This window comes from Podarcis vaucheri, assembly GCF_965113315.1.
Source record: "Podarcis vaucheri genome assembly, chromosome: 16".
Lineage (NCBI taxonomy): Eukaryota > Metazoa > Chordata > Lepidosauria > Squamata > Lacertidae > Podarcis > Podarcis vaucheri.
This window is the reverse complement of record NC_138754.1, coordinates 7,226,996-7,242,666: the sequence shown is the minus strand read 5'-3', so window position 1 is coordinate 7,242,666 and position 15,671 is coordinate 7,226,996. Positions and strand designations below refer to the sequence as shown.

Here is a 15,671-nt window from a genome sequence, read left to right as displayed (position 1 = left end):
CTTATATATAGTGGGAGGGTGGGGTGGGGTTTTTCTCCCACTATATATCAGGGTCTGGTGACTTGTGTTTCTGTGTATCTGAAGAAGTGTGCATGCACACAAAAGCTTATACCCAGAACAAACTTTGCTGTTGTTGTTGTTGTTGTTGTTGTTGCTGTTGTTGTGACTCAGCCTGAAAGCTGCAAGCGAGAATATGAAATGAAAACTCTGTAGAACCATATCACTTTAATTGTGAAGCTGATAAGTTAGATTTATTGGGTGGGGTGGGGTGGGGTGGGGTGGGGGACAGTGGCATGAAAGAACCCATACATTAAGCAACTTCGGAAAGGGAAAGAATACACCGCGGTGTAAATGAGCAAAAGATTAATGACTGGTTAAAGGTACACAGGGGAAAACAGAGCTTCTTGGGAAACGGGCAGCATCATAACTGTTTCAGGCCTGAAGAATGTCCAGAGATCCATCAATGGGTGGCAAGCTTCTATTATTCAGGGTCACCTGGATAGAAAGGAAGCAAAAAGGTACAAATCTGAGAGAGAGAGAGAGAGCATCAAAACAGAAAGGAACATTGGGCAGTGAGTTGAAGGCGGAGTGGCAGAGATGTTGAGAGATCCTTGATCCAATCAAATTGGACTTGTCTGGAAGGGGAGTCTAGTCTCTGCATTTCTGACACCTGGGCCCATACACTCATCAGCCGTTACTCCAATATATGCACTTCACATACCACACGCCCCTTCCTCTGGGGATCATGTTCCCATTCAAAAAAGGGGACAAGCTCATCCTTCTCTCAGTAAGAAAGCTGTCAGCACAACATTTCAGGCAATGGACCAAGAAGGGTGAAACCATGCGCCCTCCAGATACCTGGTTGGGGGTGCTGTTGTGGAGTACTGTACTGCCACATGTCATAATAATAATAATAATAATAATAATAATAATAATAATAATAATAATAATACGCTGCCCATCTGGCTTAGTTTCCCCAGCCACTCTGCACGGCTTCCAACCGAATATTAAAAACAACACAGAGTCAGACATTAAAAACTTCCCTAAACAGGGCCGCCTTCAGTTGTCTTTTAAAAGCAAAATAGTTGTTTATTGCCTTGACATTTGCTGGGAGGGCGTTCCACAGGGCTGGCGCCACTACCGAGAAGGCCCTCTTCCTGGTTCCCTGTAACTTGGCTTCTTGCAGTGAGGGAACCACCAGAAGGCCCTCGGAGCTGGACCTCAGTGTCCGGGCTGGATGATGGGGGTGGAGACGCTCCTTCAGGTATAAAGGACTGAGGCCGTTTAGGGCTTTAAAGGTCAGCACCAACACTTTGAGTTGTGCTCAGAAACATACTGGGAGTCATGAACTGGCAGGGCACCAGGGAAGGGGAAGGGGATCCCGGTGAGGGATGTAGCTATGATTGGTATACACTGGGACAAGTTGAAGATGGGGAAGGGGAGGTTGGGGGCGGGAGGCACTCAAGGGACTTCAGAAGATGCTGAAAGGGCAGCCACAAGTTCACGGGAACCAGGGAAAGTCGACACATCATCAGAACCAAAGGTGGCCCCAGGTGATGGCCTGGGATTCAGACCTGGATGTTGAACCTGAGGAATCCCAGCCTGCACAGGAGTCCCCGCCTCCAGAACCAGCTGAGCCGGGACTGGGGCATGAGCCCAAAGGGTCCTTACCTGTGCTGGATCCTCAGGTGCAGGCACCAGCTGAGTCTGCTCTGGCTCCGGAGGTGATGGAGGACCCATTGCCTGCAGGTGCTCCACTCTCAGCCCCGTCAGGGGAAGAGGAGGTTGCCTCTGGGTCCGGTAACCCTCCAGCCTCTCCTGAGCTGCAGAGGCTCAGGGCAGAAAGGCAGAGGGAACTAAGTTCTCGCAGGAGGAGTGCTCACCTCCAGGCCAGGAGAGGCGAGTCACCTGAGGATTGGGGCCACCCTATGCCTCGGGGCAGATAAAAGCTGGCCAGCCCCAGTCCCAGGTTGCGGGAGCAACATTGTTGGTTGCTAGTTCCTGCCGGAGCCCTGTCCTGCTTTCCTGCCTGAGCTCCAGACCCGCCCCGGCTCCCTGCTTGCATGCCTGTTCCTGACTTCACCCGACTCCCTGCCCTGCACCCAGCTTCAGCTGCTACGGACTGCCTCCACGTTGCACCTTTGACCACAGACCGGACTTGGACCTCGCCTTTCGGGTAACCCATGGGACCAGCACACCCCATCTGCATGAACACGGTGGGCTCTCAGGCATTGGGAAAACTTTCAGAGGTAGGTGTGAGAACACAGCCCAGTTGACTGGTTGACCAGATCATGGGACTCCTTGGGTTTGAGAGAAGGTGTGTTTGAGAGAAGTCTGCTTTGGGACCTCCACTGGCCTGTGATTTTGGGACTGATCCTAGGATCCCAACCTTGGCTCTTCTGTAGAGGTGGGAACCTGACCTTATGGTTTGACTTTGAACCTTTCTTATTAGGGTGGACCTGAACCTTTATTTGAACACCTCACTGTCTAGCATTGCCGTTGGGACTGAGGGCACTGTGAGGACTTACGCATTGTTATGCCAGGGTTGAGCAAGTCGAGGATAAAGTTTATAGAATACACATCATGTGGAGAGAAATAGGCTATGTGTATGGGGACGTTGAGCTCCGCTGAAAAGGAGGCCATGAACCTGAAATAATGTGGGGTAGAACACATTATGTTAAAATTTAAGCAGGCAAATGCTGGTGTCTATAAAGGCCCTCTTTAAATTATGATCTTAATTGTGCAGTTAAAGGCATTGTAGGGAAATACTTTTGAAAGCATTAAAATGGGATAGATTAAATTATAACATACAGCTGCCAGAACTTTCACTTTTGTATAGATACCCCATTTTCACTTGCCTTCTGCAACGCTGAGAAGAGAGGCCATTGCAAACATTTAAGGGGAGGGGGGAAACAGAAGTGGGGATCTCATTGGGGCTCCATCCATCATTTTCCCACCTGCTCCCCGCCCCCGCCCCCACAGGGAGAATGGGGACTCCGTTCCTCACCCACAGGTAGTACAACAAGGCAAGAATACAAGGTACTGAGTATGTACTGAGTTGAATAGGCTCCAAAAGGCAGCAGTCTGATTGGTCCTAGAACACTAGGATTCTGAATGCAGCAGTCTGATTGGTCAGCAGGGGCCACCCAATCTAGCTCCAGGTGGAAGGGAATCCGCAGTCTGATTGGCCTACAGGAGAATCCCAGAATTAGCCAATTACGTGGGGCCCATTGTGTAAATAATGTATATAAGGCAGACATTCTGGGGGAACTTCCATTCCGCCTCACCACTACGAGCTGAATAAAGAGCATGAAATCCACTCTCGACTCTGAGTATATTTCACAAAGGATGTGTGAACTACCTTTCATGAGCTGGACAGAGGGGGAAACAATGAGGCAGAGACCCTAGGTGCACAATTTTGGGGGGGCGCAACCATGCAGGTAGGCAAGGGGTGAGTGAGAGACCTTTGCAGTGAGACCAGCAGGCCAACATGACTAAACCACTTCTGGCGCAATGGGACACCATGACGGAAGCCAGAATGCACGGAAACGCAGTTTACCTTCCCGCTGCAGTGGTACCTGTTTATCTACTTGCACTGGCGTGCTTTCGAACTGATAGGTTGGCAGGAGCTGGGACAGAGCAACAGGAGCTCACCCCGTCACAGGGATTCGAACCACTGACCTTCTGATCAGCAAGTCCAAGAGGCTCAGTGGTTTAGACCACAGCGCCACCCACGTCCCCAGCACCAACAAAGCCAAGGCCATACACCTAAAGCATTCCAATTTCTATCTGAGACATAGATCTAGGAAAGCCAACACAAAGTGTGAGAATATGAAGGTACATGGGTTGACCTGATAGGTTTCCTGGGGCCATTTTTTAATTTTTTTTTGCCTCATGTGACAGGCACCTTCCTCACCACCCATTTTTACTTTTGCTTGCAATAAAATAAAGGCACGCAATCACAGTAAAAAGTGGCATTCGTGGTGATGTGTGTCACCTGTCAGATCGCTGCAGCTCAATCGTTCTGGCATTGGTGGCGGCGGCGAGTGTTGTGGTTCAACACTGAGCTACTTATTGTTTGAACAAGAAATATTTTTTGGGGGGAAGGATAGGCCTCTGTAATCAACTTTAAAACCTAATTTCTTTGGTTTTGGACAAAATCTGTGAATCACACATCTCCTTCTTGACTGTGAAAATGCCTAAGGTAAAAGGTAAAGGGACCCCTGACCATTAGGTCCAGTCACGGACGACTCTGGAGTAGCGGCGCTCATCTTGCTTTATTGGCCGAGGGAGCTTCCGGGTCATGTGGCCAGCATGACTAAGCTGCTTCTGGCGAAGCAGAGCAGCACACGTAAACGCCGTTTACCTTCCTGCCAGAGTGGTACCTATTTATCTACAATGGTACCTTGGGTTACAGATGCTTCAGGTTACAGACGCTTCAGGATACAGACTCCGCTAACCCAGAAATAGTACCTTGGGTACTTTGCTTCAGGATGAGAACAGAAATTGTGCAGCAGCGGCAGCAGGAGACCCCATTAGCTAAAGTGTACCTCAGGTTAAGAACAGTTTCAGGTTAATAATGGACCTCCAGAACGAATTAAGTACTTAACCCGAGGTACCACTGTACTTGCACTTTGACATGCTTTCAAACTGCAAGGTTGGCAGGAGCAGGGACCGAGCAATGAGAGCTCACCCCGTCATGGGGATTCGAACCCCCAACCTTCTGATCGGCAAGCCCTAGGCCAGGGGTCTGCAACCTTTAAGACAAAAAGAGCCACATGGACCCATTTCCAAAGGGGGGAAAAAACTGGGAGCCGCAAAACTCGTCATTATAAAAATAACTTTTTTCTCACTTTTTTATTATTTGTTTGACCCCTCAGAATTACTCCTCCTCATAGAAATAAACGTTAAATTAACAAGTTACCTTTTTGTGTGTGTGTATTCTTCACTCCCCTTCAAAACAGTGACCAGCGTACATGCCCCCTTTCAATGCAGTGACCAGCGTACATGCCACTTACAATGTAGCGGGCGGGCGAGTGGGAAGGTGACTAACGCACGCACCGCCCCCATGCGACGTCACAGCCAGTACAGCGCCCGCCACAGTGGGGAGTGTCGGGGCGCACAATGCGCCTCCTCCCCTCGCTAGTATCCACACCGGCAAAGGTGTAAAAGAGCCACATGTGGCTCCGGAGCCGCGGGTTGCAGACCCTGCCCTAGGCTCTGTGGTTTAGGCCACAGTGCCACCTGCGTCCCTCGTGAAAATGTCTATTTCGGCTAATTACCCACAGAAACTCAAGATGCTAACAGTCTCAAACAGCCCAACAATCCCAACTTAAACACAAGTCCCAACTATTAACATTTGAAAGCAAAAGCACAACAACACATTCCAAAGAGAGACATTCTTCCCCCAAGAGAGTCAGTTAAAAAGGGTTCATACCACCAGCAGCCGAAGAAGCCGACTGTGCGAAGCTGGTGGCAAAGGCTACCAACAGACGCTGTTGGAACAGAGCTGTGTATGACATCCTTTTATAGTGTTCCATTCACAAGGTCAGAGTCCTGAGGCAGCCCTAAAGTTGTTATATGCAGTCCCTGGATATTTACAACCCTGTTTTTTGACCATTAGTCCTGTGGGAGTTCCCTCAAACACATGCCAAAGTGATGCCTTTCATCTGATGTTATGTCACCTCATTTGGAAAGACTTTGTTCTTGTTAATTGCTGTGTGAAATAATTTTCACATACACCCCACCCCCAGATGAGTGCTTTGGAGGCTTAATTTAAAAATAATGAGCCAATGATGGCTACAATCCTTACATAGAGAAATGTCTGGCGGTTGCCAAAATGGGCAGCTACCTGCTGCACTTTACTGTACTGTTTGTACTTTCTCGAGGCCTCCTGAACGGCATCGACACCGCTGCCAATAGCTCTTGGAGGCGGAAGGATGTTTTAGTCATGTGCAGTTATGCTAGGCTTGAGATGGACGCAGCATTTTGGAAGTTCTCTCAGTTCCTGCTAATTCATTTGTGGTAGTGTTCGCAGGGGTCAGCAACCTAAGGCCTATGGGCCACAAGCAGCCCACAGGGGTCGTTTAGGCAGCCGTCGAGCTGCCCCCAAACTGAAACGGCCACTTGGCGAGTCCCTGCGTGCTACGCTAAAGCTGTGCGGTGTGGTGTGGTGCGGCGCGGCGTGGGTACTTGCTTCTGCGGCGCCAGAAATGGCATCTGTGTAAATGCCAGAAATCTTGTCTGTGCAGACACAGACACCGGAAATCGTGGGTGCCTTCAGATGTCTTCTAAAAGTCTGATAGCTGTTTATTTCCTTGACATCTGATGGGAGGGCGTTCCACAGGGTGGGCACCACCACCGAGAAGGTCCTCTGCCTGGTTCCCTGTAATTTTGCTTCTCACAGGGAGGGAACCGCCAGAGCTGGACCTAAGTGTCCGGACTTAACAATGAGGGTGGAGATGCTCCTTCAGGTATATTGGACAGAGGCCATTTAGGGCTTTAAGGGTCAGCACCTACACTTTGAATTGTTATTGGAAACATACTGGGAGCCAATGTAGGTCTTTTAGGACCGGTGTTATGTGTTCTCGGCGGCTGCTCCCACTTACCAGTCTAGCTGCCGCACTCTGGATTAATTGCAGTTTCCGGGTCACCTTCAAAGCTAGCCCCATGTAGAGCGCATTGCAGTAGTCCAAGTGGAAGATAACCAGAGCATGCACTACTCTTGCGAGACACTTCAAATAACTGCATTTACTAAATATTTAGCCCATAAGGGGGATTGTTGGCATTCTCTAACTACTCTTGAATCCTTAATTGTTCCTATATCTCTGATTTCTAAAGGCTTGGTATCCAGTATTTACAAATTACTAATAAGCCAGGCAATTGGCTCTCCACCAAGTCTTAGGATAGCCTGGGAGGGTGACCTTAAATATCAAATTGAAGAATGTAAGTAGGATAAATGGGATCAGATTTTGGTAAATGATTCTTTAAAAACTGTATCTTCTCAAAATCCACTTTAAAAATCATACTTAGGTGGTATTTGCTTCCAGTATGCCTTTCCAAAATCAATACAAATATTTCTCCACTTTGCTGGTAGGACATGGGGTGGGAACTTATATAGGAACGTATATGCACATATAATGGGAATGTGAGGTTTTATATAATTTTTGAATAAAGGTTTTTACCATTATCTTTCAAAACACGAATCAACCATTAACACCAGATCCAGCCTTGACCTTGCTTTCAATAGAAAGCAATACAAATCCCAGAATAAGTCACTGGTCTTTTTATTATTAGCGGCAAGAAGAATGTCAATAGCCAGTCAATGGAAATTTGCTTAACTCCATTGACTGATTATTGGTTTCGTAGATTCTGGGATATCTCACACAGAGACAACTAGAAAGGTAGCCAGGAAAAATCTAAATCAGATTATTTTTATGCTATCCGGTTTAAATTTTTGATGTAAGTCAATGCAACAAAGATGGGACACAGAGCCCCCAGTGGTTCAATTAAGTCTGTGGAAAGGATATATTTTAGAAGATTAGGATAAAGTGATTTCTTGAAGCCTTGGGTTGTGCTGGCCCATTTAGTCTAGGGTTACCAGACGTCCCCATTTCCCGGGGACAGTCCCTGGATTTGTGAATAAGTCCCCGGACAAATTCCATGCCCGGAATGTCCCCGGATTTCATCTAATGTCCTCAGGACAGTTGGCTCTGGCTGGCTTCAGGAACTGCTCGGAAGTCCCCGTATGATGGTGATGCAGGGGCTCAAAGATGCAGCTTCCGGGCTTCCTCCACATTCCCTGACCCCAGCAACTAAGGGGATCCCTCAGATGGGAAGGGAGGCTTCCCGTTGCCTAATTAAGAGACCCTGCCCCCTCCTGTTTGCAGGCAAGCTCTGATAGACAGCATGAAGCCTCCCTTTAACAGCTGAGAGATCCCCGCCGCCTCCTGCTTGCACACAAGTAGGATTGGGTCTGCTCCGATGGGAAGGGCGGCATTGCGCTGCCCGAGCCTCACCGTCACCACCACTCTCAGCCCTCCTTCTCCGCCTTCCATGCCTGACCTACCGAGTACTGCTTGCCCACCACCACCAAAGAACCAACAACTCGGGCTGCCCAGGCTCATGGAGAAAGGAGATAGAAGCCTCGGAGGAAGGGGAAACGTGGCGGTTGAGGTCAAGGCAGCGGCCGCCTCTCTGCCACCGCCATCGCTGCAGCATCAACGTCCCGAACGTGTAGTATTTATTTATTTAAAGTGTCCCCGGATTCATTGAAAGAAATCTGGTAACCTTAGTCCAGTATCCTGTTCTCACAACCAGATGCCTGCACAAAATCCGCAAGCACAACAAGCCTCTCCCCTCCTGCAGTTTCCAGAAATTGATGTTCCGAAGCATCGCTGCCTTCAACCAAATGGAGTTCCTTTTTAATTACCGTCAACAAGACTGCTGTATCGAGGTTTCAGTAATACCCATCCTTTAATGCTTAATGAATTGACTACTTGGGTAGGTGCCAAAAGGATCAAAGGAAACATTCACAATTCTTTGCCTGGCTCTCATAACTGTAATGAATAATAATGAGGAAGTATCGCGTGTGCCCTGGAGCGAAATATGTGAAAGATTATCTTTGCAATACTCTGAGAGGCAGGCGGCACGTCGAAAGTACAAACAGTACAGCAAAGGCAAAAGGCAACTGTTCCATTTGGCAATTGCCGCTCCACTACAACCGTAGCCAGCACCACCTTATTAGTGTTATTTTATTACACCTCCAAAGTATTAATCAAGGGGAGGCAGAAATCATGCCACGCCGCAATTAACAGGACAGGGAGTCTTCCCAAATGACACAGCAGCAAATGAAAGGAGTCCTCTTGTGATGGTGGTTGATGGGACTCCCACAGAGCCAAAGGTCACAGAAATGATCACAAGTATACAGGGATTTTTTTAAAAAAATATTTTTAATGGTTTTTACAATAACAGATTCAAAATAATAAAACAAGGGGAAAAAACTTTTACCATATCCATATGTGAGATTCTCTGGCTCTTGTGACTTCCCCCCATTGCCTTTCTAAAGCTACATATCACTACGTTCTCCACAGTTTCCATCTCTCTGAATTATCCATATTTTTCATTTCTTTACAAGTTATTTTTAGAGTCTGGCTAATGTTTCTATTTGTTTACAATGGTCTCCTAAGTAAATTATACATTTCCCCCATCCTTTTTTAAAGTCGTTATCTTCTGGATTCCTGAGTCTCTCAGACAGTTTTGCCATTTCAGTGCAGTCCAGCAGTTTGGCTTCCCATTCTTCCTTGGTCAGAACTGTTGGTTCTTTCCATCTTTGGGCTAGTAGCATCCTTGCAGCCATTGTCACACACATAAACAGTCTTTTCTGGTCTTTTGGGATATTGGAACCTGTAATTCCTAATAGAAATGCTTCTAGCTTTTTGACAAATATTATTTTAAACATTTTTCTTCAATTCATTGTATATAAATTCCCCAAAAGACTTTATATTGCATGACCACCACATATGACAAAAGGTACCCTCGTTTTCTATGCACTTCCAACAAATATTGGAGCTTGTTCTATACATTTTGGATAACTTAGTAGGAGTCAGATACCACCAGTACATCATTTTCATATAATTTTCTTTGAGTGTACAACATGCTATGAATTTCAAATCTGTTCTCCATAGCCTCTTCCAATCTGCCATTTGTATGTTATGTCCTAAGTCCTTTGCGCAGTTTATCATAGCTGATTTAACCTGTTCATCCTTTGTATTCCACAAGTATACAGGGATTGAAGTGAGACTGCAAATGACAATTAGATCTTTTGGACTGACTCAAGAACGTGAAGCTGTGAACGAACAGAAATAAATGATTCCTCAATGAGCTATTGTGGTGGAGTGTGGTGGAGTCTCCTACTTTGGAGGTCTTTAAGCAGAGGCTTGACAACCATATGTCAGGAGTGCTCTGATGGTGTTTCCTGCTTGGCAGGGGGTTGGACTCGATGGCCCTTGTGGTCTCTTCCAACTCTATGATTCTATGATTCTATTTTACCACTCAGCCTTCTTGGCCTTCTTGAAGCTGCTCACCTTAGAAATATTTCTAATTCTCGGCATCACAATAGTGGTTCTATTGTCTCCATTTCATTATCTTATCTGTGGGAATCAGACTCAGGTTTGAGGAGGAGTGGTGGTTGCTCAAAACAGATGTGGTTTTGGGGATGATGTGGATCAAATAACTATTCATTCATAGAATTGTAGAATTGGAAGGGATCACAAGGGTGATCTAGACTGGATGTACTACAGCACCTGCAAATGCAGGAATCTTTTGCCCAACGTGGGGCTTGAACCCACAACCTTGAGATTAAGGGCCTCATGCTCTACCAACTGAGCTATCCCAGCTTCATGCTTCCCCACTTCTTATATGGCATTCAACCAAGATCAAAAATCTAATATGGATGTTCCTAATGAATTGTTCTGTACCCAACATTCCCTCTCTGCTTTGGACTCAGCCCCCAATAAGCCCAACACACTCTGGGCCAAACTAGGGACAACACACAGCATCCTGGATCCCTATCCAGAATTGGTTGGGGCAGGGGGTAATGTTTAATGAGGCGGGTTAAAAAACAAACACCCAACTAAACATATGGCTGGAAGCAGAAAGGGAAAAGTGTCATGAACACGCCAACCCAAAGCCAAGAAGTACAACTTGAGATAGAAAGCAGTCAAACAGAGGGAGAACAGAGACACATGCAGATTTCTCAAACAGCTGAAACTAGTGGAGAGACAAACCCTCCTCTCTCGGGAGTTAGTAGGAATGCAGCTTATCAGCTCGGAAAGTGCGGGCTGGATGGTAGCCAGCTCTCTAAAGAATCTCAGTCACTCTCGGCCCATAGGAGGGGGAGTAGTTCTTCACCGGAAGGGGAGTTTGCTGAGCCTATTAGTCCCAAGACTAGATGAATGGGGACGGTCTTAGACAGAAAACAAACCATGAAACGTAAGGGTTAGAATTTCAGGCTATTCTGCAGGTCCCGGAAGTACTCTTCAGAAGAGTCAACTTGATTTGATGCATGGCTGCTCGGCGGGAGCGGTTGTGGCAAACAACTTGTTTTGCAATACATCTTCAAGCTAAATACGTCTTGTGTGCTGTGTTAGCAAGCCGGCAGCCGGCTAGCTCCTGACAGAAAAGAGACATGGTGTCTCTCTCCCCCAATCCCCATGGGGGTTAATTTCTGCAGGGTGGTCTTTCACAAGTGTGTTTTTTTTCTCTCCAAAGAAGGCATGCTTGGGAAGAAGCACCTGGCAAGTATGATTGCCTCCTTTCAACAGCTGTTGAGTGGAGACATTGAGAGCCAGTGTGGTGTAGTGGTTAAGAGCGGTAGACTCGTAATCTGGGGAACCGGGTTCGTGTCTCCGCTCCTCCACATGCAGCTGCTGGGTGACCTTGGGCTAGTCACACTTCTCTGAAGTCTCTCAGCCCCACTCACCTCACAGAGTGTTTGTGGTGGGGGAGGAAGGGAAAGGAGGATGTTAGCTGCTTTGAGACTCCTTCGGGTAGTGATAAAGTGGGATATCAAATCCAAACTACTACTACTACTACTACTACTACTACTATTCTTCTTCTTCTTCTTCTTCTTCTTCTTCTTCTTCTTCTTCTTCTTCTTCTTCTGTGGGACACTGCTTCACCAGTGGGGCAGCAGGCAAGAGGCAGTGTCAGGTAGCATTGGGCTGAAAAGGGCTTCATGCTCCAAACGAGTACCCCACACCTAAAGGCATCCATCTGACACCCCTTCTCTTGGGAAGACACAGCCAGCAGTTTGGTAGGGCTCAGCCTTTTGTGGGTTATCCTGCCCAATTCCTGCTTCTACGTTCTGTCTGATTCTTATCCTCTTAACAACCCCAGATGAACCCAGTCTGTCCTACCTGGTATGCATCCATCTTGAACTATTTCAACCTGACTTAATTGATGCCCAGATCCTTATGATTAAACCCAATTTGATTTGGTATTTGGGTCATGGTGTGCATCTAGTACTACTCCTACTCAGAGCAGTTCCACTGGCATTAATGAAGTTGACTAGCGTGGGTCCTTTAATTTCAATGGTTTTACTCTGAGTAGAACTTAGTGCTTAGCACATAGCAACCTATTATGATAAAGCACACTCAAGCTGCTTCATCCAATGTTCAGAAAGCATAGAAAGGTACAAATTTATGCTACCAAGTCCATAAAAGGCTAAGAATTAAAGTGTACAAATTTCAAAGTACAAATCACACTGGTCTGCTGTGCTTCTGATCATTCTCTGCTGGATCAAAGCAAAGGTGCATCTAGCCCAGTAGTCAACCAGAAGTCTCCAGAAATCCTGAAAACAGGGAATTCAGGGAAGGAATAGACCACTATTATTATCTTATATGAATGTGGAGGCCAGAGAAAATTGATGTTAATGAATCCACTTATTGCTGACTGTTGAGTGACCCCCTGTGAGAATTAATAATGAATTGTCTTTCTGAGAACTTTATAGTATATGGTATGGATAGGCAAACTAAGGCCTGGGGCTTGGATCTGGTCCAATCGCCTTCTAAATCTAGCCCACGTACGGTCTGGGAATGAGCATGTTTTTACATGAGTAGAATGTGTCCTTTTATTTAAAATGCATCTCTGGGTTATTTGTGGGGCATAGGAATTCGTTCATTTCCCCCAAAAAATATATAGTCTGGCCCCCCACAAGGTCTGAGGGACAGTGGACCGGCCCCCTGCTGAAAAGGTTTGCTGAGCCCTGGAATATGGTGTAGCTCCTTTCTTCCTCTCCAGCAGCTGCTATGAGCAGCCCAAAGAAAGAGGCCATGGGGTGCTCCCTTGCAGCCACAGTTTCCGCCAGCACTCAGGACACAGGCCAGATCCTCCTCCTCCCTGAGCTTGGTGGTGGCAGCAGCGGTGGGAAAAATAGGGACATTCCAGGATCAAATGAGAAGCTGGGATGGCTTTCATAATACCTGGGAAATTGGGGAAGTTGGATAGTATGAAATGCGGGTGGGATCTCTGTGGTCTTTCAGATGTTCTTTGTCTATGATTCTCATCATCCCTGACCATTGGCCATCTTGGTTGGAGCTGAGGGGTTTTGGAGTTCAACAACATCTGGAGAACCATAGTTTCATTTCCCCTATCTTAAGTGGGTCTCAAAATAAACTTCTAGATTGTGAGGACCTTCACTGTATCTGGATCCAACTTCAATCTCATCCATTAAAGCAGAAGTCAAATGTATGTACAGAATTTCCACCCATCAAGGTGCAGTGTCTGTGTAAATCTTCTAGCCCTTTTGCCCATTGAAGTCTGAGAGGCTCTACCATTTTGAATATTTCACTAGTTGCTGAAAAGTATGCTACTACTAAAGTATTTCCCAGAATGAGTCACTGACTCATGACAAACGCCTGATTCAATTAGGAAGGCTATTTCCATCTATTTTATTTTATTGTACTAATACTGATGTCTGTCACTCTGATATTTGTTAATGTTTTGTCTTCTTATTTTCCATTTACATAAATTACTGGTGTCTATATATCTATATCTATATCTATATCTATCTATATCTATATCTATATCATCTATATCTATATCTATCTATCATCTATCTATCTATCTATCTTTCTATCTATCTATCTATACACATACATACATATATATACATACAAACACACACACACACACACACGTGTATGCGCACGCACGTGAGTAACTGTGAGTAACAGTTCCCAAGATTAGAGAATATGGTGGATTTGAGTTTATTACTGCGTTTCTGAATGTGTCTCTTTATTCAGCATATTGGGTGACAGTGCAAAAAAGAATATGAGTGTTGCGTCCATCCTGTTTTGAATGAAATCCATTCATTAGCGTGCCTGCAATCTGAAGCCTGCATAACTGCAATGGAATCTGTTCCAAGAAACTCCCTTGCATTCCGAACCATGTTACATGTACGTTTTACATTGTGGGTGGCTCTCTGCAGCTCTAAAATTATACAAGACCAAAACTTTGGCACAACTCCTCCATGGTTCCTTTTTGGGCCCACCTTCCTCTGCTTTCTCCCCACTTGAGAGAGTTCAATCTAGACTTCTTAGTGCTCTCCTCCAAGTCCCCAGATGTGTCTCAAACGCATGGGTAAGATTGGAAACGGGGATGATGAGAGTGGAGGCTAGCATCTACCTAACATCAATCTGCAAATGGCTGACATTGAACCTGCTCCCCCAAGGGATAGCCCCATTGATCTTCTGTGACCAATTCCAGTCGGGCTGGCAAACTGCAGTCCTGAACACCCTCTGGAAATATGGTTTTGCCCCTCAAGCCCTTCTAAGTCTGGGCTTGGGCCAGGCAAAAGCTATGGTCAGGCAAAGTATATTAGACACCAAGAGACAGCAGGACTGTGCAAGGTGCCCCGACTATAGAACTGGAGAAATCGAAAGAGAGAGAGTTAGCCGCAACGGCAGCATATCTCTTCTTTCTCGTTTCTTGGGATGCAAGAAGGGCCTTTACACACGCCAGACGCTCGGCTCTTCCCTCGCCAGTCCTGGGTGGAGCTTTTAGAAAAGTCCCCTATGCTCAGAGACTTTGCACCTGTCCATTGGGAGAGATAGGAAGCCCAGAACACTGGTTCTTTAGATGTCCCTCTTATGAAGAGGCACGTAGTAAGATCATGGATCCCCTACTGGTGAGGCTCGCTGACCTCCCGCAAAAGCAAAAATTTGACCTTTTGCTGTTAGGCAAAGACAAGAAGATGACCGGGATGGTCGACAGATTCTGTGTACAGATCTATAGGCACAGACCATCACCCAATTCAAAATAGTCTGGAAATACTTCTTGTTTTTGGAAATGAAACCCCAGAAACATTGAGATTTTGATTTAAAAACTGGGCATTTTAAAATCTGAAAACAATGGATGTCACCAATGCTTTTTCCCCTAAAACAATGTCAAGGGCTACTCTGGTTTTCCTAATCATATTTAAATACTGACCCTCAATGAGGCCAAACGTAGACCTTAAACACAAATTGTATAGGGGTGTGTGTTCCCCTATGTCGCCCCAGAAAATAAACACTGGGTGTGACCCATCTTTGCGTCCTTTTGTGTAATCAAATAACATAAGGGTTGAGACAAGGTGCCATTAGTAATTAAGGATATGTGCTTCCAACAAAGGCATCCAACCAGGGACTATAATAATCTATAATGAAATATAAACTCTTGCATGAGATTACACTCTTCCCCCGCAGGGTTAATCATTGAAAGAAAAATGTTTGTGAGATTTCTAGGCATTTCTGCCAAGTGCCCATTAGGAAAGAGCAATGCTGACTCAAGGCATGGAAGCCAAAAGCAAACGGTATAAATGCTCCAGACATTTCTGTATTCCATACCAGAGTCTTCCAGCTTCCCTTGACTTCGGTTGCTCAGCCTTTCCAGCTCTTGGTAAGTTGTCTTTAAATCAAAGCTTTAATAGGAAAAGGGCACAGAGGCATTCTGTGACTCTGGAGGAGATTCACTAGGGATTGTGTATTGAAAACTTAAGGAACAGCTAAAGCTATTTTTGGTCATCTTCATACTATCCCTTGCTATTTCCTGAGGGACTATTTGCCGTCATTAACAGCCGTCAATAGGTTTACCATACCCATTGAATCAATCACCCAACTCCTACTACCTTC

General features: G+C 46.0%; 1 long non-coding RNA gene across 2 annotated transcripts in view; it reads right to left on the bottom strand.

The window, feature by feature from the left end:
• Positions 1-276: 276 nt before the first annotated feature.
• The window catches only part of LOC309520746, a 153,869-nt gene continuing 138,474 nt past the window's right edge, over positions 277-15,671 (bottom strand). Inside the window, exons 1-3 of one of the 2 annotated variants that reach the window (XR_014214369.1) lie at positions 5,438-5,562; positions 2,529-2,647; positions 277-495 (exon numbers count right to left, since the gene is read on the bottom strand). This is a non-coding gene — a long non-coding RNA (uncharacterized lncRNA). Of the gene's footprint in view, positions 496-2,528; positions 2,648-5,437; positions 5,563-15,671 lie in introns of those variants that run through there. The other variant, XR_014214368.1, reaches the window with a different exon arrangement.